The 22,025-nt window shown below is 41.1% G+C and overlaps 1 protein-coding gene and 1 long non-coding RNA gene across 8 annotated transcripts in view; both read right to left on the bottom strand.

Moving 5' to 3' along the window:
* LOC106956878 (alpha-actinin-4-like) overlaps positions 1-22,025 on the bottom strand; it is a 62,310-nt gene that overhangs the window by 32,510 nt on the left and 7,775 nt on the right. The window lies entirely within an intron of this gene.
* On the bottom strand, positions 1,718-17,709 carry LOC106956880 (uncharacterized). Of its 2 annotated transcripts, none has more exons than XR_001426845.1 (3): positions 17,633-17,709; positions 17,472-17,477; positions 1,718-1,730 (listed from the first exon to the last, which is right to left on the bottom strand). It is a non-coding gene; the product is annotated as an uncharacterized LOC106956880 (long non-coding RNA). The 2 variants fall into 2 exon arrangements; XR_001426846.1 differs by lacking the exon at positions 17,472-17,477 and adding an exon at positions 12,723-12,727 and having other exon boundaries at positions 1,720-1,730.

Raw genomic sequence — 22,025 nt, 5'->3', positions numbered from 1 at the left:
CTCTTCCTGCCTTTGTTGGTCGCCGAGTCCCGCCAGGGGTCAAAACGCTGCGATGATCACCGCGAGCATCTAGTCTACATCAGGATCAGCGAGAAAATGGCTTAAAACTGAAGAATACATTTTACAACACTCGCCAAGAACCAGAGTCCTCCAGTAACCCCTTACATTTACACTAACTTTATGGAAAAAAAATTACTTTTAGGAGTATTTGTACTCCTCCATAGTCAGAATAATTTTATTATGACTTATCATTACTCTTATTTGAGTAAAATTTCTGGGTTTCCTACCCACTGTATGAAAAATAAACATGTTTTAACCAGAAATTCACCAGACAGACCTGCAGTTTCTGTTAAAGTTTCAGTTTTTTACTGAAAGAAACTGATTTGGAAAAACTTTTTTCCCTGATTTTGTTTTGTTCAACATATTTTTACACAAATTAAAAATGTATTTGGTAAGAAGTCTACTCAAATACTGAGTAACTGATCAAATGATCAATAATTAAACCAAAATATGAAGTTAAGTGGAAATTTTAACTCAGAAATTTAAAAAGTTGAACATTTTCATAAGTGTTTTACTAAAAAACTGATTTTGAAACATTTTTATTTATATGAATTTTTGTCCATAAAATATCAAAATTCCCACTTAAGTTTATATTTTTGTCCGTCTAATGATGTCATTTTAAAATATTAAATGATTGAATTCGATCAGTTACTCAGTACTGAGTAGACTTTTTACTAAATACTTAATTTCTTGCCACTTTACACATGAGGAAACTCGTGTTGAAGTGGTTCTGCTCTTACTCGAGTAGTTTCTGGGTTCTCTGCCCTCCTCTGTTCGCAGCATAAACATCCCTGCCGTATCCAGGATGAACTCCAGCTCATGTCAGCCATATTTGTGGCCTTTTCCCCACCAAGAATGAGTATTTCACCAGAACACAAGGCCACATCTCGCTGCTGTGTGTCAACAGAAACCGGCTGAGACTTGGGCAACGCATATCTCTCAGTCCAATGTTGCATAACTGTGTTGACATTGTCCACCGCAGAAACCTGGCGTCCATTTCTTCACTCGGCCCGTTGGGTTGTTACGACGTCGGACCAGAGAATTTAAATATCTGGCAGATTTTCACTGGCGAACTGAATCCACTTTGTGATAACAGGCTCAACAAAGCAACTACTTTTTACTGTTTTCACCAGGAAACCAAGAGCTTAGAAATATTAATCCTTCAAAGAATGCAGGATCACAAAGGCTCTGCAGCTTTTAAGGAGGAAGTAAAAACTGAAGTTACCACCTTTCTAACTTCCTTAAGGAGGTAATGAGGGCAACAGGGTGGCAATAAGCTGAGGAGTCAGGGAGGATAAATACCACCCAGAGCGAGAACAATACATGGGGAACTACGGAGGGTGAAGCGCACCATTAATTTAGTAAAACTGGAAATAAATACATAGAATTAAAATATGTGCCTCATTTAAATAAAGTGATTTAATTTTAGAAAACTAAACATCAACATTCCTGTTCTGAAGCACATCATGAATCAACTAAAACTGTCAACTTTGTCCATCTACCTCAGTGGGCGGGGTCAAAGCTGCTTTTATAGAGACCCTGATGTCTGATTGGCTGCTTCAAACCACAAGTAAAGACAACTTCCTCCCAGTCTGAGGTCAAAATCTGTACTGCACAGCACAGAAACAGCTTCAATAATGTTTAAATTGTTGCAATACATTTACAAAAAACTCTTGGTGAGAAACTCCAGCCTTGCTCTAAAATAACTAATAATTCACGCGAAAGCGTTAGCTGGTGTTAGCTAGTGGGCGGGGCTAACATCAGCTAAGCCTGGAGAAATTAATAGAACTATTTCAGACAAAGCTAGAGACGGTTTGTACTAGAAAATAAATGATTTATTGAAGTTGTTTCCACACTTCCAGAGAAAATATTGACAGTGGTAACAAACTTCTAAGAAGTTGTTTTGACTTGCTGTTTGAAGCAGCCAATCAGACGTCAGGATCTCCCCTAATGTTTATATCGTTTAAATTTATTCATTTTGTGCTTCAGTACAGGAACAGCTATACTATAATTCATATTTCAAACTATGTTTATTATAGTTCTGTATTTTTTCAGGTTTAATAAGTTAATGAAATTTATTTCAAAAATTTACTGTAATTTGGCACTGCTGACTCTCCATACAAAAACAAAAATCTCCTTTTAAGAGTAAATCTGAACTGCTTTGAACAAATAAAACTCAAAAGAGAAAGTTGATTTGTGTTCATGACCGTGTGTTTAAATAAAAATAGTTTTCTGTCGTCAGCTGAATTTTTCTGTGGCAGATTGAAGCATGAGGGAATTTAGTGAAACACAGGAAGTCTTCCTGGAACCAAATAAAAAGACGAGACACTTTAAAACTCTGCTGACTGAACATTCACTGCTTACAACAGGCAGAGAACTCAAAAACTGTACTCATGAGCAAAAAGGTATTGTGTAAAAACTATACGTACTGAGTAACTGATCAAATTATTATATTACAATTATTCATATTAGAAACAAAAAATAAAAACAAGCAAAAAAGTTCTTCTAAATCAGTTTCTTTCAGTAAAAAAAAACAAAAAACTTATGAAGCTAAAAAAAAAAAACTGCAAGTGTGTCTGAAGTTTTGGTTAAAACATGTTTTTTATTCAGAACGTAGAGAATCCAGAAATTTTATTCAAAAAAGTTGCTAAAGTAAATGTAATTGAGCAAATGTAAGTAGTTGCTACCAAACTCTGATGTTTGTGGACATAAAACAAAGTGCAGACTTTTTTCTGCACACTTTTACTATTAATCCTTTCCAGATGTGACTTTCCCTCCTCCGGTCGATTCTTCGGCAGAAACGCGTTTTGCCGTCCGTCTTGTGGGGAAGACTCCACCCGTCTCCGAACAAATCAAACGCCTCGCTTTTTCACACTGCATTTACGTCAGCTCTGCTCAACGCGACGCCAGGAATGTGTGCTATGCTCTTCCTCCCTCCAGCCCCCTTCGATGCATCCTTCTCTACGACTCGGACCTCATTTCCTTCCTCATTCCATCATCATCATCATCACCTTCATCTCCGATGTTTGTCTCCTTTCAGAAGCAGTCAGTCAGGTTCAGATGAACCATCTGCAGACTGTGAAATATTGACACGGATGTGCTAAATTACAAACAGTTTAAAATGAAAGCATGCCGCTGTAACTGTAGGTCAGGGTGTCCAAAGTGCGGCACGGGGGCCATTTGAAGCCCCTGGAATGACTTAAACATGATCAGGTGGTTAAAGTAGATGGAGAGTTTTTATTTTTTATTGATGAAAAAATGCATAATGTTATGTACAACAGCACACATTTGTCTTTTAATAACCACTTTGTTCTGTTTAATGTCAAGGGAAATGTGACCACATCTATCCGGTGGGTTTTCATCAAAAGACCCAAATCTGCTTTTGATTAAATTTGTTAAACTTGGCTGAGTACAGCAAGCGTTTTAAAAAGAAAAAGTTACCAAAATAATAATCTAATTGATAATACAAAAACAAACCGATATACTCTCATCAAAAATAAAAGGTGCAAACTTAGGGATCTACAATGAGGCAACTGTGATCATTAGTTGATCACACTTTTTCATGTGTGATCAATTCATGAACAAGATCAATAGATAATCATCTGATAAAATATTCACTGAGCAGCACAGCATTCTGGGAGACGTAGGCAGAGGAAAGACTTTAGCCGCTCTCTCACACAGATAAGCTAGGCTGGTGGAATCAACCATCTCGCTCACTATTCGGTTGCCTAGCAACAACCTGCTCGGCAACAGGCAGTTTCAAGTTCCCCCCAAACTTCGGTTACCTAGCAACAACCCGCTTAGTAACTAGTGCAGAAGCAGTCTCAAGTTTCCCCACTTTGCCTCATAACTGCTTAAAAATAAAAAACTAAAGAATGGAGTGAAAACTGGGTGAAAGGGCAAAGGTCACGCCACCAGTTTGGTAATTATTTCAGATATTTAAAACCAAGAAACTAATCAATAAACTGATATGAAACGTGTATATTGTGATAAGTTTTTCAGCCCCATTTCAAAGACGAGGGTTAAAAATCTTTGTCCAAGCAGTGGGTTGTAAAATGGTTAAATCAGTTTCCTGCTCATCTCCTCAGCAGGTCTACTTAAAGGTCTGGTGCAGCAGCTGTAACCAGTTTTAAAAAGCTGTTCCAACTCACAGTCAACATATTGAGCTCAATGTTGGCGTCTCGTATCAAGCCATCACTTTTTCCCTCCTCAGCCAATCGACTGCTAAGTATTCCACTTCCTGTGTTTCAGAGGCACAGGAAGCAGAGGGGGTGGAGGATGTCCATGTTAATTCCCCAGGAATGTGGCAGATGAATCCCACTGTACAAGACGTCAAACATGAAAGCAGGGAAAGCTGGTAAAACTGAGCGTTTACAGCCTGTCCAATCATGACACATCTGACTGAGCCCAACAACGAAAGGGCAGGGGAAGTTCATGAAAGAGCGCCGCGCTGCTGCGAGTCAAAGGAGCAATCCGACTCGTGCAGAGAGCCAAGTGAGGTCAGGAAGAAATGCAAACTCCAGATGAGAGGTGAACAGGCTGCGTTCAGGAGGGAGCCGGCGGCCTTAGGGGCGAGGGGAGAAAGGAAAACATTTCTGCATTTCTGAGCCGTGTTTATGTACGTAGAAGTCGCTCAGGAAAGAAACTAAAAATAGAGCCAGACTTGCTTAAAACTGAAAACAGCGACCGAACTTTGCTACCGATTACTTCAACATAATGATGTGATTACAGATTACTGAGCCATCTCTTTGAAAAGCTACTAAATCAAAAGTTTAACTCGCACACTAAATGCCTGTCAGGCTAATAATGTTTTTTGTGTTTATTTTAATACTTAAATCAGTTTAGCACAAAGTTAAAACAGCTATAAATCATGTGAACCATGAGCTACATTTCCAATTTAACCATCTGTAGACGCAGCTGGCTCAGTTTTCTTTCACAAGTTTTCACATTAAGTCCATATTTGTAACTGTTATGATACCATTATAAGTTATAAGCACCAATCAATCCACACTGCTAGCTAGAAATGCTACCAATGCTAACGACCATTTAACCGCATCCTTGTTTCTCAAACTAAATCCGTTTCAGCTCCATTCATACTATTGGTTTACAATGTCAGGTAATAAAACTACCTGGTAACTATTTCAACTGTGAGCCGTTGAAATGGCTACACATTAAGCTAGCTGTTATGATGCTAATGTTAGCATGTTAAAATGAAGTCAGAGGAAGATGCTAAAGACTTAAAACTATCTGGTCTTTGTTTTATAGCCCAGTTTTAAAGCGACTGCTCTCACATGGACGGCTGTGTCTATTCCTAAATCACTGTCCATCACTGAAAGGCTAGAAAAATATTCTGAATGTTTTCACATATTCTTATATTTCTAAAAGGAAAAGTCAGAATCAGTCAAAGTCGCCGACAGGAATTCAAAGCATCTTTAGTAAAGTTGAAAAGATAACGTCACCAAGTTGCACTTAGTCATCATAAACTTGTAGTACAGCTGGGAGTATGATGAACATTTTGTTATAATGATAATAATCCCAGAACATTGCCTAGAGACCAAAAAGGGTGCGACTAACACCTGGTTTCTGCCATTAGACTGCACCCAGAGAAACACTTTTTAAAGAAACAGAAGGCTGAGATTATGTTCATGTCATTTTCCTTCCCCATAAACAGCCATTCCCTCTGGTGCACTGCAAACACCACAAAATCTATCCAAGTCTTTTTGGTCTAGTTTCTAATGCAAATTTTTTAATTCACTTGAAATGAGAAAACCAACAAGTAACTTTTCAGCAAGATAAAGGATCTTATCTTAAGTCAGTAATTCCTTAATATTGATGTAAAAGTTCTTGATCCATTGGCAGATAAATCAGTTTGCAATATTTTCCCCATGTTGAGTGAAATAATCTGCCAATGGAACCAGCATTTATTTGTGAATATTAAGGAATTATTGACTTAAAACAAGCTCCTATGTCTTACTTGTAAGTTAGTTTTGTTTTATTTCCAAAGCATCAGAAACTAAACCAAAAATACTTGGTAATATTTTGTGTTTTTTTCAGTGCGTGCTCTGATAGCAGATATGTCCACTTAACTCTGGTTCAGTTAAAAGGAGACAGTTTGGTACCCAGTGACCGTTTACCGAATGTCTTTGGTTGACCTTTTCCTGACGTACAAGCCGACCCTTTCAGTTACTCATTCTGTTCGTTTCCAGCTGTTTTCCGGCCGTCTCCAGTAGCCAAAGCGGTGTTCCCTTTCCTTCGTCGGCTTGACCTCCCATTACAAAACCAGAACGGTTTAATCACTGAATGAGCTGAGGTCACCGTTATTACAGCACACACACGTTCCTCCGCGTGAGCGTGCCTCTGCATCGTCCAAATCAGGAGTTTGGCAGGCGCTAATAGCAGTTGGCAGCTGCAGGAGTCAGCTGTTACAAAAACCGCTGGCTGAATCCTTCCAGAGCTACGCGTCGGTTCTCTGGTTCTGTTCATCAGATTAGGCAGCAGAAAACAGAACCAGCCACCCTTTGCTAGAAAGCAGACTATTATCTAGACCCCCAACACATAAAGATCAGGTTGCACAAGAGCGCAGCGGTGATTTAAACTACAATTATCTTGCTGATTAAGATGGACTGGTGCAACAAAAAGTAGGTAATTTACCTCCTTAGCGAAGCACAGGATCACAGAATAACAGATCTATACAGATTACTTGAAGTTTTTATTGTGAAAGACAAAAAAAGGTTTGAAGCTGGAAGTGACTCATGTAAGAAGTGCCACTGAGTCAGCGACAGAAGAGAAAGAATCCGAGTGACGATGAAAATGTATTTGGTGACGGCACATGTTTTTCATCAGGCGATGTTCTGACTGCCAGATGTCTGCCGCTGCCAAAGAGCTGAGAAATTCTGGAAACCTGATTTACTGACATGTGAAAGTCATTTGGTCTGTTTACGTCGCTCCGCGCTGATCGTCCACAGCATTAAAATCACCTGTTTAACCCAAACCGCCTCGGACCGAGAGCGACGCTGAGCCGTTTACTGCAACGTTGGATTAAAACAGCGTCGCATTTAGTCCAACCAACTGGACCTTCAGAGTCAGAACAGCTTCAATTATTACAGCTGGAATCTAGAGAATAGGCTGAACCTGAACCTTCAGAGCCACATAAAGACAGTTACAAAGTCGGCCTTCCATCACCTGAAGAACATTTACAAAGTCTTGGCAAGAGCAACAGAAACTCCTCCATGTGATTTTCTTTAGTCGTATTGATCACTGCAGCAGTGTCTTTACAGGTCTGTCTAAAAGAATCAATCCGATCCAGAACGCTGCCAAACATGGTTCTGCATCCAGAACCAAACATGAAGAAGCAGCTTTCAGGTTCTGTGCACCATAAATCCAGAATAAACTTCCAGAAAACTGCAAAACAACTGAAACACCGAGTGAATTTAAATCTAAACCCAGCTGATTAGAGTTGCTTTTGAACCATAATAACTGAAACAATGAACATTTTGATGTGCATCAATGGCACTTGTAATGCTTTGTTAATTAACTGTCTTCTATGACTTCGTATTTTGAGGTAAAACACTTTGAAATGCTTTGCTGCTGAAATGTGCTGCACAAATAAAGTTGATTGATTGAATAACGTTAATCTGGGTGGCGTCTGAAAGGCACACCAGCAGAGATTAATGGGAGCTGATGTGCTTTTACTCAGAACTGAAATCGGCAACTCATAATGACACAATGAAAACACTCATTTACTGAGAAACAAACAACAGTTAGAGGCTCAAACTCTAAAAATGGGCATATTGCGATACTGCTCCAGCCAAACTGCGCTGCTTCCGTTTTTAAAAAGTTTAAACGTCAGTTTTCTTTCATGAGTGACTGATAAAAACCATCTGAAACCAGAAAGAGGAAGTTGTTGGTTAAAGAGCTGAAGTAATTGTGTTGAGAGCAGAACTGAGAAAGAAATTAACCTCCGTTTGTGAACTTGTACAATTTAATCTCAGAGAAAATGCCTCAGATATGTAAAGGATACAAGTTTTCATTCAACGTGATGACTCATGAGTTGCATTTGCTGAACTCAAGTTTTGTAGCCTTAAACTTGTTTCCAGTGTAGAAATGGCTGACTCATTAAGCACATAGCTCACATTTGCAGCAGCATTCAAAACTTCAACTAACTCATTTCCCATTTTCCTGTAAAAATAGCTCCCAGAACTAGCCAACATAGCTAAAGATAACGTTAGCAACCCAATGCTGACTTTTAATGTTAAAAACATCTAGAGTTATACAAATTTAAGACAAAGGAAGGAAAAGTACTTTGAAGAGATAAAGGAAATTTTCAGTGAATTAGCTAACATTAGCAAGCTAACGCTAGCAACCAACAATGCCAGAACATAGCAATTTCTACAAATGTGAGGAAAATATACTTTTTATCTTAATGCACCAATGCCTCAACTGAAAGGAGGATGCTAACAGCTAACATTAGCATGCAAATGCCAACTACAAATAGCCAACTGGGAAAACTCCCTCCACACACTGAGGTCAGACTTGTCAGCAGCTCAGGAGGTAATCGCCTGTTAATGTCACCAAACGATCCCGAGTTGCACTTTGGACACCGTAGACTTTATGACTCCAACCTGTTTTAGTGTATTTTCGAGTAAACATCTCCAAGTAGAATAAGTATTAAATTAGGCAAAAAGAGCAACGCATGAACCGTAAACATAAGTTAATCTACAGATGTGACGCTAAAACATACTATGGTTGCTTTCACACCTGGTAGTTGGTAAATTTGGTTCGATTTGGGACCAAAAGAGCAACTTTTATTACATTTTCAGCTGCGCTGAGTCAAACCAACCAAGCAACCCGTTTCCTTCCTCACCTGAGGGGGCGCTGCAACAAGAACCACTGAAGGAAACGACATGAAAACCTCTGAAGAAGCTTTAACTAAAAGGAGTTGTGTCAGATTTTAGAGGATGTAGGATTTCTTTTTTGTCTTTGGTAAAAAGCCAGGAGTCATTTCTCCCGTTACTGCTAGACTAGCACATTTGCTTTGGTTGATTTTACCCAGAATCCCCTGTGTTGTAGTCCACTTCCTGCTTTTGGAGTGGTCTATGGTCCACTTCGCTTTCACAGTCCAAACGGAGGCGGAGCAGTTCAATTTCACCTTCACACCTCACGGACTGAACTGGATTTAAACTCAAACAAACTGGAGTTGGATCAAAGTGAACCAAACGGAGCCGGTGTGAATGAACCCTTAGGCAGAAATGCCTCTACAAACCAGCAAGACCTGAACAGTGTCAAAACGTTCCAGCGTACAGAAAGAAGAGCAAAAAGAAAGTAAAGCATAAAACTAAAACCTGCTTGGTTATTTCTGCACGTTGGGTATGAGAAGCATTCGAACTGAAATATTCACACTGGGCAGGGTTGCTTACTCCCAGACTGTGATGACAGCCAACATGTGCACACACCTCAAAGAGAAACAAAGGTAGCAAACAAAGGGCCAAAGTATTTCCAAAGACAAGGAGGAAAGAAAGATCCCAAACATCTGATTATTCATCTGGTTTAATCAAAGAGGAGGAAAGTAAAAGGAAACAGTCGGATCTTTGTGTGTGTTGGAGAAAATGCGGTTGGACGGGAGTTGCAGGCTGGCCCAGTTGCCCGGCAGCAGAAGCTGCATTGTCACATTAACAGCCTCTTCCTGCCCCTCCCCCTTTCCACCCGCCTGCCGCGCTGTTACCTTATAAGGCAGCAGATTTAAGTGGCTGTCGCCGCGACAACAGTGATGTAAGAGGCCGGCAAGGTGCGCCCCCCGCTGACACGCAGGAGGAGCGTCCAGGGAAATGACCGACTGCCCACCTGACCCACATCCACCACAGTTGGGAGGAAAAACTCCTCATTTTCTCTGGTATCTGGAGAATTAATGTCACTTATTCTGCCATATTTAGATCAACTGTTCAGAGTCAATCATAAAACTTCAACACACTTATTCTGCAAAAAGGAATGATCAAACACGCTGATCCACTTTTTAAACAGTCAAAATTATATTGTTTCTCACTAGTCAGCAATTATTATGAAAAGAGACAATTACCAGAAAATATTTGGGGACCGTGAGGGAGGATACAATGTAAGAGGGGAATACAAGTTTAAAATCTTAATTTTCTGGTGTTAAGCAATGGAAAAATGTAGGCGACGATCTCAAACAAAGTCCAAATATCAGACAGTAACTTTTTTATCAGAGCTGAGAAAACCGATGTGGGATACCCCAAGGCTCAATCCTGGGACTCCTCCCATTTAATATACATATTGCCACTGGCTCAGATTATAAGTTACCATACAGCTTCAGGTATTACAGCTGGAGACCAGAGATCAGGCTGAACTCTGACCTGAACCTTCAGAGCCACATAAAGACGGTTACAAAGTCGGCTGATGAACATTTCCAGGATTAGAGGACTAAAGATCTAGAGAAACTCATCCATGTGTTCATCTTTAGCCACACTGCTGCTTGGTTCTCAATAAAACCAGGGAACCGCTGGTTCAGATTACATGCTCCTCTAATCTGGAATAAACTTCCAGAAACTGCAGAACTGCTGAAACACAGTTCCTTACAAAAGGCTAAAAATCCACCGGTCTAGAGCTAAAATTAATAGTTTTCCAGTTATTAATCGCATTCCAATACTTTTTAGGTTTATGTCTGTTTTTACGTTTCCCTCATGTGAAGCACCTTTCCTGCTGAAATGCTTTATGTAATAAACTTGACTCAGTTTTCTGTAAAATCTCAAATCATGGAGCAAACATAAAAAAACTGGAGTTTAGTTCAAATATACTTCAGGATTTGAAGCTGGAGCGTCTCCGACCCCCAACCCCGGCTTTCTTCATTTCTGTCTGATGAAAAAACAAAGCAGAGTGGCGCTTTTAGCTCCCCCTCCTTCCTGCTCCCCAGAAAGGAAAACAGGAATGAACATGGCAACCTCAACATTTTTGTGACTCTGTGGTTGTTGCATCAGCTGCTGCTTCTTCTCCTTCAGCAGCACCAAGTCAGACGATGAGTGTTGACTTTTTGGCAGTAGCTGCGTATAAAGTCTCTCCTTCACCAAGTCTTCTCCTTAACTGTAATTAAAACAGTAAAAACCGAATATTTATGCAAAATGTTTACAGCTGGATAAAGTTGCGATTGCATTCCAAGTTGCAAAAATAAGGTTGTTCTGTGAGGCCTCCAGAACGAGGAGCAGCATGTTTGCTCCTCTGAGTTTCCGCTTGTTGACGACCCATGCAGTAACATCCACCCCCCTCCCCGCTACCAAAGTTCAGCTTGGTCACACATTCCACAGCGCAGCCGGGCCTTTATGGTTTTATGATTCACAGACTTCAGCCAGCAGAGTGAGTGAAACGGATTCAAAGGCAAATCAGCATGCAAAGCAGCCATCATTCAACAGCAGGCAGGACGGCTAACGGAGTGAAGCCGGGACTCGGTTTACATCGCCGCAGTTTAAATTAGAACAGCTGCAGGACTGTAGGCTCAGTTTTTACATGCGAGGCCTAAATGATTAATCGGTTGTTGAAATAATCGTCAGCTAAAGTAACTTGATTAATCATTAACTGGAGTATACATAATCGAAGAACGCCAAGCTCAGGGCAGAAATCAAAACTGTACAGATTTCTACATTTTGTATTTAAAGTAAAAAAATAAATAACCTTTTCCGGTAAAAAATATTCAACCCAGAACTCCTCAAGGGGCAGTTTTAGTTTCATCTGGTTCAAATTCCATTGAAAATCTTTTTTAAAGCACCCTTTTCTTCCAATTAATTCTTCCAAAAATTAAAAGACAAAAAAAAAGACCAGATCAAATGTCAGAGGCGTTTAGCTGCAAATGCATCCTTTGCTTCAAATAAGCAAGAGTTCACCAAAGAAATGCTGCAATAAGATATTTACTGTCTTATTTAGATGAATTGCATTTATTTACTTGCAACTTTTAATGCGTTTCTAAAAGAAGGCAAACAAATAAATCTGCAGGATGTGCAAGTTTTTTTTATCCGATTAATCGTCTGAATACCCAATTAATCATCAGAGCAATTGATTAATCGATTACTACAGCCATCCTTTGCAGACCTTTCTGCATGACCAACATCACATCTGTGACCTTCCTATGAACACTGATCATGTTTACTATACATGTGACCAATCAGATGGCGTTTTATTCCCGGGCAGTTTGGGAGCAGATCCGTCCAACCACATCAGCCTAAAACTTTACGTTAATGTAACTCCGGGAACCTCATGCTCCAGATAATCACAGACTGAACTGGTAAAAACCCACATTTCCCCTCAGAAGGCCTGATGGCTGCAGCTGTGGGAGGGGTCCATATTATCTCTTTAAAATAAGCCTGATATCAAGAAAACCACCACTGCCATCTGGATTCATGTGTCATTTGATGGATCCAGCCCTAAAAACAAAACAAAAAGCTCTGGCTTTCAACCAGTCAGTTTAAAAAAAGGCACCAAACTCAGTGGAGGAACCCGAGTTTTTCTGTTAGTTTTTCTTTAAATGATACATGTTGATGCTGAAAAAGACTGAAAATGGTCAACAAAGCAGCAACTCTACATTAAAAGGCCTTCAGAAAACAGCTAATTGAGAACACTTTTAAGATTGTATCCTTAGGAATTACGTTTTCTAGAAGTTACACAAAACCTTACCAAGAAACTTTGGTCTAGTTTCTGGTACAAATGTCTTCATACATTTGAAATAAGACAAAACTAACTTACAAGTAACTTTTCAGCAATTATTTCCCTTATAACATTATAAAAACGACTTGTTAAAGTGAAACGATCCTCTTAATCAATGTGTGCCGAGATGTTTGCATTAGAAACTAGACCAACATTCTTGGTTATCTTCTGCGTTTTTGCAGTTGGACGTGGTTTGACCTTTGAACTAATAGGATTCATTTTGCAGCTTTTGCAGCAGAGCTGCCACCTGTGATGAGTAAAAACACAGAGTGCAACTTCCTCTTGCAGCCTCACACCTCGGCTGCTTCCTGCTCTCCAGTACCATTTCTCAGAACCGAACCGGGTCGTGAGATAACTCGACACCGGCTGCTTCGGCTCGGCGACTCTCTGACTCCTGTGACAGCTTCTCATCAGGCGGGAGTTTCACCAAGGAAATCCTCACTCAGACTTCGGTCACAGTCGCAGCAGTTGAATGGCAGTGCAGCTTCGGGGGTTGTTGCTAAGCGACGCAAGACCACGGCGACTTATTTTTAGGAGGCTTAAAATGCTTCTGTAGGTTGAACAAATTGGACGGTTGAGCTGAGTTTTTATTCAGCTCAGTGTGGTTTGTGAATGCAGCAAAAAAAAACGACATCATTTTGAAGGCGTTGATGAAGTGAAGCCGGCGCGGGGTCGCGAGTGTCGCCGTGCGTTTACTACAGCGCGGTGAGTCAGGGGAGCCGTCTCTGCTAGCGGCAGCCGGGTAATCCCTGCAGGCTCGCTTTGATTGGATCAGACAGGATCGTGAGGGCACAGGTCTTCCCTGACCCACATGGAGATCGGTGCAGCTGCAGGAAAAGCTGCAGCTTTGTGACAGTTTATCCAGCAAACAATGGCTGCACTTCTCCACTCCATGCCTTTTGTTCCCATGTTGACATTTAAAATACAAAACCAACCAGGCATTAAAGTTCTGCATATACATTCAGCTTTAAGCACCGTAAACAATTACCAGCTTTGCAAATCCCCGAAACTGCTGAACAGCAGTTTTTAGATAGGACTGAATCGATTAATCGTGATTAATTGATTGCTTGAATAATCGCCACCTAATGTTCTGTTCTGGGGACGACTGTGGGACCTCTGGAGATGATGGCGCAAGGGAGGATTCTTCATAAAATCTATAAAATTATGGACATCCTGTCCATCCTCTTCATGACACTATGGGGAAACAGTGTCTTCAGTCAGAGGCTTCTTCAGATTCACTGTAATACAGACTGCTACAAGAGCAGTTTCCTGCCAACAGCTATCCACAATAACTGATGACTTTGAATTAATACAAATTATTTAATTTCCCTTTGAAATCAAAGTATCTGAATTCGATTAATCATTGAGTAGACAGATTTTTTAAAATAAAATGGCCATTTCCAATAAATGTCATTGCATGTCAAGCATTAAAATGTTAATTTCCTGATTTAAAAAAAGAATAGAATTGTTTACTTGCATCTTTTAATATTGCATAATGAAAGGTTTAAGTGGTTAAAAGAAAAATCTGCAGAAGGTGCCATTTTTCATTTGATTATTCGTCAGAACAATTGGTTACCAAGCTCTGATTTTGGCTCTTCTACAGATACTAAAACATTGAGAAACATCTGTGTTTGTATTAGTAAAGCAGCAGGAACTCTCTGCTCTTTGATTCAGCATCCAGTGAGGTTTCCCCATCTGGTCCATTAACACCCGGAGTGACACACGCAGTGATCCGTCGGCGTTTCGGGCCCGACGTGGAGGACTCGCCCACCGTTTGCTGCTGCGGCGGCAGCGGCTTTATTTAAAGGCAGGAGAGGAGCTGAAAAACCACAGAAACCTCAGAGCCTTCCTTCCCCTTTCTGCCACGGCTCCCAGACACGACCGCTCCACCCAATCATCGCCCTTTAGTCACCCTAATTCGCCCTGATTCACGAAAGTTGAAAATTGGCAATAAATTGTTTTTAAAAATGAGGGTTAAAAGGCTTAAATCAATATTAAAACCAATATATTTTTCTCACCTGGACCACAGACTTGTTCTGATCCAGAAAAGAACCAGAACCTGATCCAGATGCGACTCTCCTAATCTTGGAGGACTTCTGGCACGTTTTTATTTTTAATCACAAACATCTGTCTGCATCATCTCAGCAAACTGACATTTTCTTCTCTTACAAATTTAGTGTTAAATTGGCTCATTTATGTCTTCATAATCATGAAAAATTATCGTTTTCTTGCACATTTTCAACTTTCTAGCATCTGAGTTTTCAAGTTTTTCTTGCAAATATGTGAAATAAATGTTTAATCTACTCATTTATCCGTAATGACCCTAATCCTAACCTGCAGGGAGACATTATCATGCATGGGAGTAAAGCTTTGTCTGCCTGCATGCATAATGTAAACAAACCGACATTTACAGGCTGCATCATGATAACACTGTCTTCCTTTGTTTATCCAGAACAATAATGTTCATGAATGTTTGGAAATGTTGAGCTGCTGCTTCATTTAAGGGGTTTCACTGCATGTTTATGGATTTCTGGAGGAGCCTGAGGGTTTTATTCCTCTGTGAAACAGAAACAAAGAGCTGAACGTCTCAGTGTTCCCCCAGAGAAAGTAGAGCAGACAGAAACCAACCCGTCCCACCAGATGATTCCTGAAAACAACCAAAGGCAGAACCAGAGAGCCCGGTTCCCGTTTCTTTAACCGAGCGCATCGAGGGACAATCTGATGAGCTCCGAGGAACCTGACGGCTGGGAACGACCGCTAAATATTTAACGCGACTCCTCTGTGGCCTGAAACCAACACGAGCTCCACCGACGCCCAGCGGGGCGGTTCTGAAGCGAACGGGCCTCAGTCGGGACTCAAGTCCTGCAGGACGATCCGGCTCTGGTGTCACCGCAGATGAAGACGGCAGCGGCGTTCATCCACGCTTCATAAAACAATAAATGTTGTCATGTCTGTGCATCTTCGCCCCGTTTCCAACCTGCTAAATGATTCAGGAGGAGAAATCAGAGACGGAGCCTGAATCAGGTCCGTTTGCTCCAGAACCAGCCGCCATGGCCCAGCTGGGTTCGGCTCAAAACACACCACAAGTTATCGATTAATCGCTCGCTTAGCGATTAATCGGATAAATAAAATGTCACATTCTGCAGATCTCTTTCAAGTCTTTTTGTGCAAGAAATGCATAAAAAATGTGAAGAAACAAATTCCTTTTATTAAGCAACAGAAAAATACATTTATTGAATAAAATGCAATAAGATAGCATTCATTTAGTGAACGCCTTATTTGTAACTAAGGATGCATCTGCAGTTAAAAATGCTTCAACAACAAAGCTCAACTCTTTATGTTTGACTTAACACAGTGCAATGCTGATCTAGTGGTAGTGAAACTGATTAATCGATTAATAATTGGATGAAAAACTTATGTAATAAATTTTTTAACAGAATTTAAACTGGTGAAGCTGTTTATTTGTACAGTTTGACTTAATTACAGCTCTGTCTACGTTGTTCTTTCATCAATGGTCCTATTTTTGAGTCTGTATTCAAGTCAAGTTAACGATTAATCAGTTACTAACTTAGTTGACGATTATCTCAATAATCGATTAATCACAATTAATCATTTGAGCGTTAGGTTAAGTTATCGGTTTTCACCCAAAGACTGGGCACCAGAACCTCTGCAAGGATAAAAACGGTACAGATGATGAATGAATGAATGAATGAATGGAAAAATATTTAGTCTAAATAATAATACAGAGTCAAATGGCCTCTTGATGACAACTAAATGTTGTCATTTGTTGTAGATTATAATCTGTATCATTTTTTAGACTCCAAATGATAAACATTTTGAAATTCATGTCAGAAAAGTTCCTAAATTTGGACTAAAACTGACCAGGAAGTGTTGGAAACCTCCTGTTTCTCAGCAGACAGAAACCCTGACAAGTTGTGGGTTTGATTCTGGTGTAATATCACAGCTCAGAGGTTTGGCCTGCTGAGCCGCGGCTCCACAGCACAAGAGGCTTTACAGGCCGTTTCCCCAACACGCCCTGAATGGAGAAGAACCCGTCTAGGTGTGGCCGTACGAGCAGAGCACCAGCCGACTGAGCTGCAGAACAGCAGCGTTACTCCAAAATATCAAACTCCCTCAAATCATTTCTGCTTCACTTTGACTAAAACACAGGAATAAGGAGAAATGATCTCCGTTTCAAGCGGGTTACTCTGGGTTGGCCGTTAAACATCACACCTCAGATGCGCTCGTTTTGCTCCGTGCCGTTGGCGTTCCAGCAGCGGGATGTTTGGCGAGCGCTGAGTGACGAAGCTAACCGCTGGAAGAGAAGTGACAGGAGGAAGAGAAGAAGACGGACAGAGAACAGGCCCGTCTGGTTTGGTGCTGCTCAGGCGCTTCGTCTCGTTACTGTCGGGATAATTACTGCTTAAGACGGAGTAATGACACAGATCATTACAACTAAACATCACCATTACAACTCGCATGTTCTAATGGAGTCAGACTGGCTGGACTGAACATCAACAATCAGCTGGTTTTTCTTCATGATCAAACATTTCACCAACCATAACAAGACTGAGACAAAAAGGCTCTGTTTGGGTTGTTTTCCCTCCCGACAGTCCTGTAGGTTTGGTCTGATCTGCTCTGAGTCAAACCAACCTGTTCCCCTCCTGGCCTGTGGGGGCGCTGCACCAAGAACCACTGAAGAAAACGACAAAAACCTCTGAAGACACTGAGAGCAACTTCCTTCTTCACCAAACAGAAACCAAAATGGAGGCGTCGGATTTTAGCGGTTGAAATCCCAAGAAATAAAAATAAAAATCATAGCAAAATCTAGACTTATTTCATGTGACTGAAATAAGTCACATGAAATAACTATTCATATCTTTTCAGGGTCTGTTACTTCGTTTTTGTCTCGTATCAGTCTGTAAGAAACGTCTGCTGCAGAGCTACAATTTAGTCAATTTACTCTTTAGTCGTTGGCTTTAGTTGAGTCATAATTTCTCCCGTTAGCGCTAAGCTACTGCGTTTGTTTTGGTTGTATTTACCCAGAATACCCTGCGATGTAGTCTACTTCCTGCTTTTGGAGCGGTCTCCAGTCCGCTTGGTGTTCACATTCAAACCGAACCAGAGTTCACTTCAACTGAAACCAGACCGAGGTTTGTAGGTGAACCGGAGTTAGCTTAGCATTCACTTCTCAAATGAACCGGACTTTGACTAGGCAAACGGACTGGAGTCGGATTGAAGCGGATCAAACAGGGCTGGAGGGAAAAAGTTCTAGTTCCACCAGCAGATTATAGATTATTTCACTTATAACAAAACATGTTAGAGTAGAACTCGTACTTTTTTAATCTATATTAAGGAATTATTTACTTAAAATAAGCTGTTGCATATTGCTGAAAAGTTACTTCCAAGTTAGTTTGTGCATTTTTTTTCCAAGTGTAATATATTTGCACTAAAAACAAGATTAAAATACTTGGTAAGATTTTGTGTTTTTGCAGTGAATTCCTACAGTGAATCTGCTGACGGTGCAAACGTGTAATTTTCCACCCTGAAGTCGTCAGCCGTTAGCTGAGAATAAAAAGGATTAACTGCAGAAGTGGAAAGTGAAGTCGTTGCAGCAACATAAATTCATTAAAGCCTCATATAATCAGCGCTCTGATCTCCGTCTGCTTCGTCTCTCTGGACTGAACTCTGCAGCTCAGACCCGACTGAATGATCCGCTCGCTCCGTTTCTGCTCCAGAAAGCTGCACCTGCTGGGGTTTTTTAAAAACATGCAGCGTGATCGCGCCAAACAGGCCGACCTCATGCTAAAACCGAATCCGTCTCACACTGTCAGTCGATGTTTGCAGCTTAAAATATCATGAAAATATTAATGCATGTAGTTGTGGATTAGTTTTTTCACACGTTGCGTCTGTTTTAACTTCTCCTTTAAACGAACAGACATGCATAAAAACAAAAGCTGCGTTCAGAATATTTCACTGAATGCTTGCAGACAAACTACTTCTCATTTCTGGAACAGTGAAGTTTAAAATGCATTTTGGTGATTTAAATATAAATAGATGTTGTTAAAACTGAGGAAGAAGTTAAACACAATGCTGGAGTTTGTTTTGCAGCGACGCTTCCCCCTCAACTTCTCGCCTGCTGATTTCAACAATGAGGTTTTTCGGACATTTAGTTCTGCAATTCTGCGCCAAAACCCAAATCACACAAACAGTGCATAAATACATCCTCTCACGTCAAAGCAGCACCTTACAAACCGCCCTCACAGGGTGCTGAGCAACGTGTTAGGAGTGTGGGAAGGTCTATGTTTAAGCTCTGAGGTGAGGCACCAAGCAGAGGTTGGTGCTGAGCTCTGCTGCTCTCAGTCAGCTGCAGGACGACAGCGGCGCTACGAACAGCCGATTCCAAAAATAAAGAGCCCTGCAGAGCCGAGAGGCTCAGAATAGAGGCTGCAGATAGAAACGCCGAGCGCTTTCTGCAGCCATGGAGACGGACGAGAGATGCTGAGCCATCTCCAGACGAGATGCATCACTACGCCGTAAAACACTGAGGCTAAAAATCACAGTGCTGCTGCAGCAGGAACGGCCGTTAGTGTGAAACATCTGTTGATAATCCAATAAAAAAGGATTTATTTACCACAGACTGCAGCACAAAAACAGGATGTGGATCAGAAGAATTAGATGAGTAACAGATTAATCCACTATTCTGAGGATTAATCAATAAGTACAGACTATCATGGCAATTAATCCATCAAATATTCTGACCATCTATTTTGGCAAATGATTAATCTATCAACTGACGATTAATCAATAAGTGTATAAACTGCCGATTAGTCAATTAATGAAATTTTTTAAATTGGTGGATTCTGCAGATGTTTCTCTTGGACTTTGAAGCCTTTCTGTACAATATTAGCACAAAAAATAAAAAAGCAAACAATTCTGTTTATTTCTCTAGAATGTGATTCTGTTCTCACTGTAGATCTGATCACCGTTTGGACTAACTGATAGAAAACGGTGCTTCACAGCACATTTTATTTTCTTTACAGAAATTGAACCTGATGAAGCTAAAACTGCAACTTGAGGGGATCTAAGTAAAACATCTACAGGAATTTTTTGTATCTTAACAGCAAAATGTTTATTTTTGTAAAGTTTTGGTTTTATTACTGCTCTCAATATGTTGTTCTTTTAGTAATTTTTCTTTTGTGAGTCTATACTCCAGTTAATGATTCATCAATCACTAAATCAGCTGATTAATCGTTTAATCATGATTAATTGCTTCAGCCCCTGGTTTAAGCTCCTCGGTTTATTTTTCTGCATTAAATTAAAAAAGCTGCACACCTGGTTTCACTTTAAACCCAATCAAGCCTCCTCCTCTGCTGCCACGCCCAACCAAACATCCATTTGTGTTGCTGCTTTCCAACAAAGCCCAAACTCTTTCCAGGATTCAAGCAGGACGCGCCGACCAGAGCGAGCTCGACATTCTTTACGCACAGAGAAACCGACTGTGTGCCGAAACAACAAAAAAAAGAAATAAAACTGGAGTGGAAGCTAACGGCATCAGCAGGCCGCTGGCTGCCGACCAGCAGGAAATTCTTGGTCGGTAGGAAATGCCGCTCGCTAATCCTGAGTGAACGATCAGATCGGCAGCTGAAGCTCTGAGTTCTGCAGCTTTATGGGACCCAGACCCAATGTGAGCTCTGCTAGCCGTTCTCCTGCTGCCGTGCAGAACCAGGCCACCCCACCCCCAGCTTCAGCCCGGACCCCCCCGCCGCCTCCGGCCCTGCAGCCCACCAAAGGAATGTTTCCTCTGAGCGAAGCCAGGGGCAGAACAGAGACACAAAAGCAGGGGGAGCGGAGCGACATTCCTGCCTCCGTCGGCTCGGACCGGGGCGTTGCTCAGGCCAGCAGAACCCGGATCGGTCCGGAGGGCTTTCCCACAGCTGACCTGGAATCAGCTGGGGCCGCCGGCGCCTCCAGCAGGGCAGATGTTTCTGCAGGGAGGCTTCCCAAACGCCCCACAGGACAGAGGAAAACGACGATTTACTGAAAAGCTGCTTGTAAAGGAGAAGCAGGAGAAACGACACTCAGGAACTCATCTGACATTTTGTTTGAGCAAAAACAAAAACCTGAACCAGATTTCTCTTCTGCAGCTCATCATAACCGTCACACTGTTGCCGAATATTCAGAAAATCATCTCCAAATCTTTTACCATTTTCTAAAAGATTTAGCAACTAAACTGCAAAAGATAAACGGATGCAGAGAAAATAACCTGGTTACAGGCAGCGTCCGCATTACAAAGATAAAATCTCACCAAGCCGTTTTGTCCTGTGAAAATATTTTAGTACACTTAAAACTAACTTAACTTTTCAGCAAGACAGAGGAGCTTGTTTTAGTCAATAATTCCTTAATGTTGATGAAAGGTTCTTGTAATACTGGCATTTTATTTTACTCATTTAAAACAGTGAATTAATCTGCCAGCGAACCAGCACTTTAAAACTATTTAATAATAATCAACTGAAATCAAGCTGTGATATCTTGATGAAATGTTTTTTGTTAGTTTGTCTCATTCTGGGTATAAAATGATATTTGCAGTAGAAACTAAACCAAAATATTTGGTAAAATTTGGAGTTTTTACAGTAACAGTCTTTGCAATTAACATATTTTGACTGAAATCAAGCAGGAAAAACGTTGAAAAGTGAATTGAACAGTTTTACTTCCTCTAACATTTAAAGAAGCTCAACCTTATGTTCACAGCCTGTTGCTTGATCCACAGGAAGTAGATGTGGAGGTGTGTGAACAAGCAGTCGCTTCTGGTGGTCCATACAGTTAAAGATGATCCATGCAGCCGCCGCATCCTGCAGGGATGCATCGCTGCTTCACCTTCAGATCACACAGCAAAGCTGTGCAGCTCACACTTTAAAAGTTCTCTCCTCGTTCTGCCATGCCCAATCTGTTGCATCATTGATCACCATTAATTCGCAGGGAGGCCTGCTGCAGCGTGGCCTGCTGCAGCGGGTGGTGCTGTGGGGAACGGCCGGGTCCGTTTGGAAGTGCCGCTCATCCCAAGCCAAAAGGGGAAAGCTTGCCACAGTGGGCGGTAAAAAGAACAAACAAACATTGTGTCTCGCTGCCCACCTCACAAACAATGCATCAAAAATGAGAGCAAGGAGAGGAGAGGAGAGGAGAGGAGAGGAGAGGAGGCAGGAAGCTGCTTCAGCAAACAGGATGGAGCGGCTCGGCGTTCCAGAGATAAGTTAGGGCTGGAC

Source organism: Poecilia latipinna, unplaced genomic scaffold (genome assembly GCF_001443285.1).
Source record: "Poecilia latipinna isolate Pla-1442-1.1 unplaced genomic scaffold, P_latipinna-1.0 Scaffold852, whole genome shotgun sequence".
Taxonomy (NCBI): domain Eukaryota; kingdom Metazoa; phylum Chordata; class Actinopteri; order Cyprinodontiformes; family Poeciliidae; genus Poecilia; species Poecilia latipinna.
This window is presented reverse-complemented; position numbering and strand designations above follow the sequence as displayed.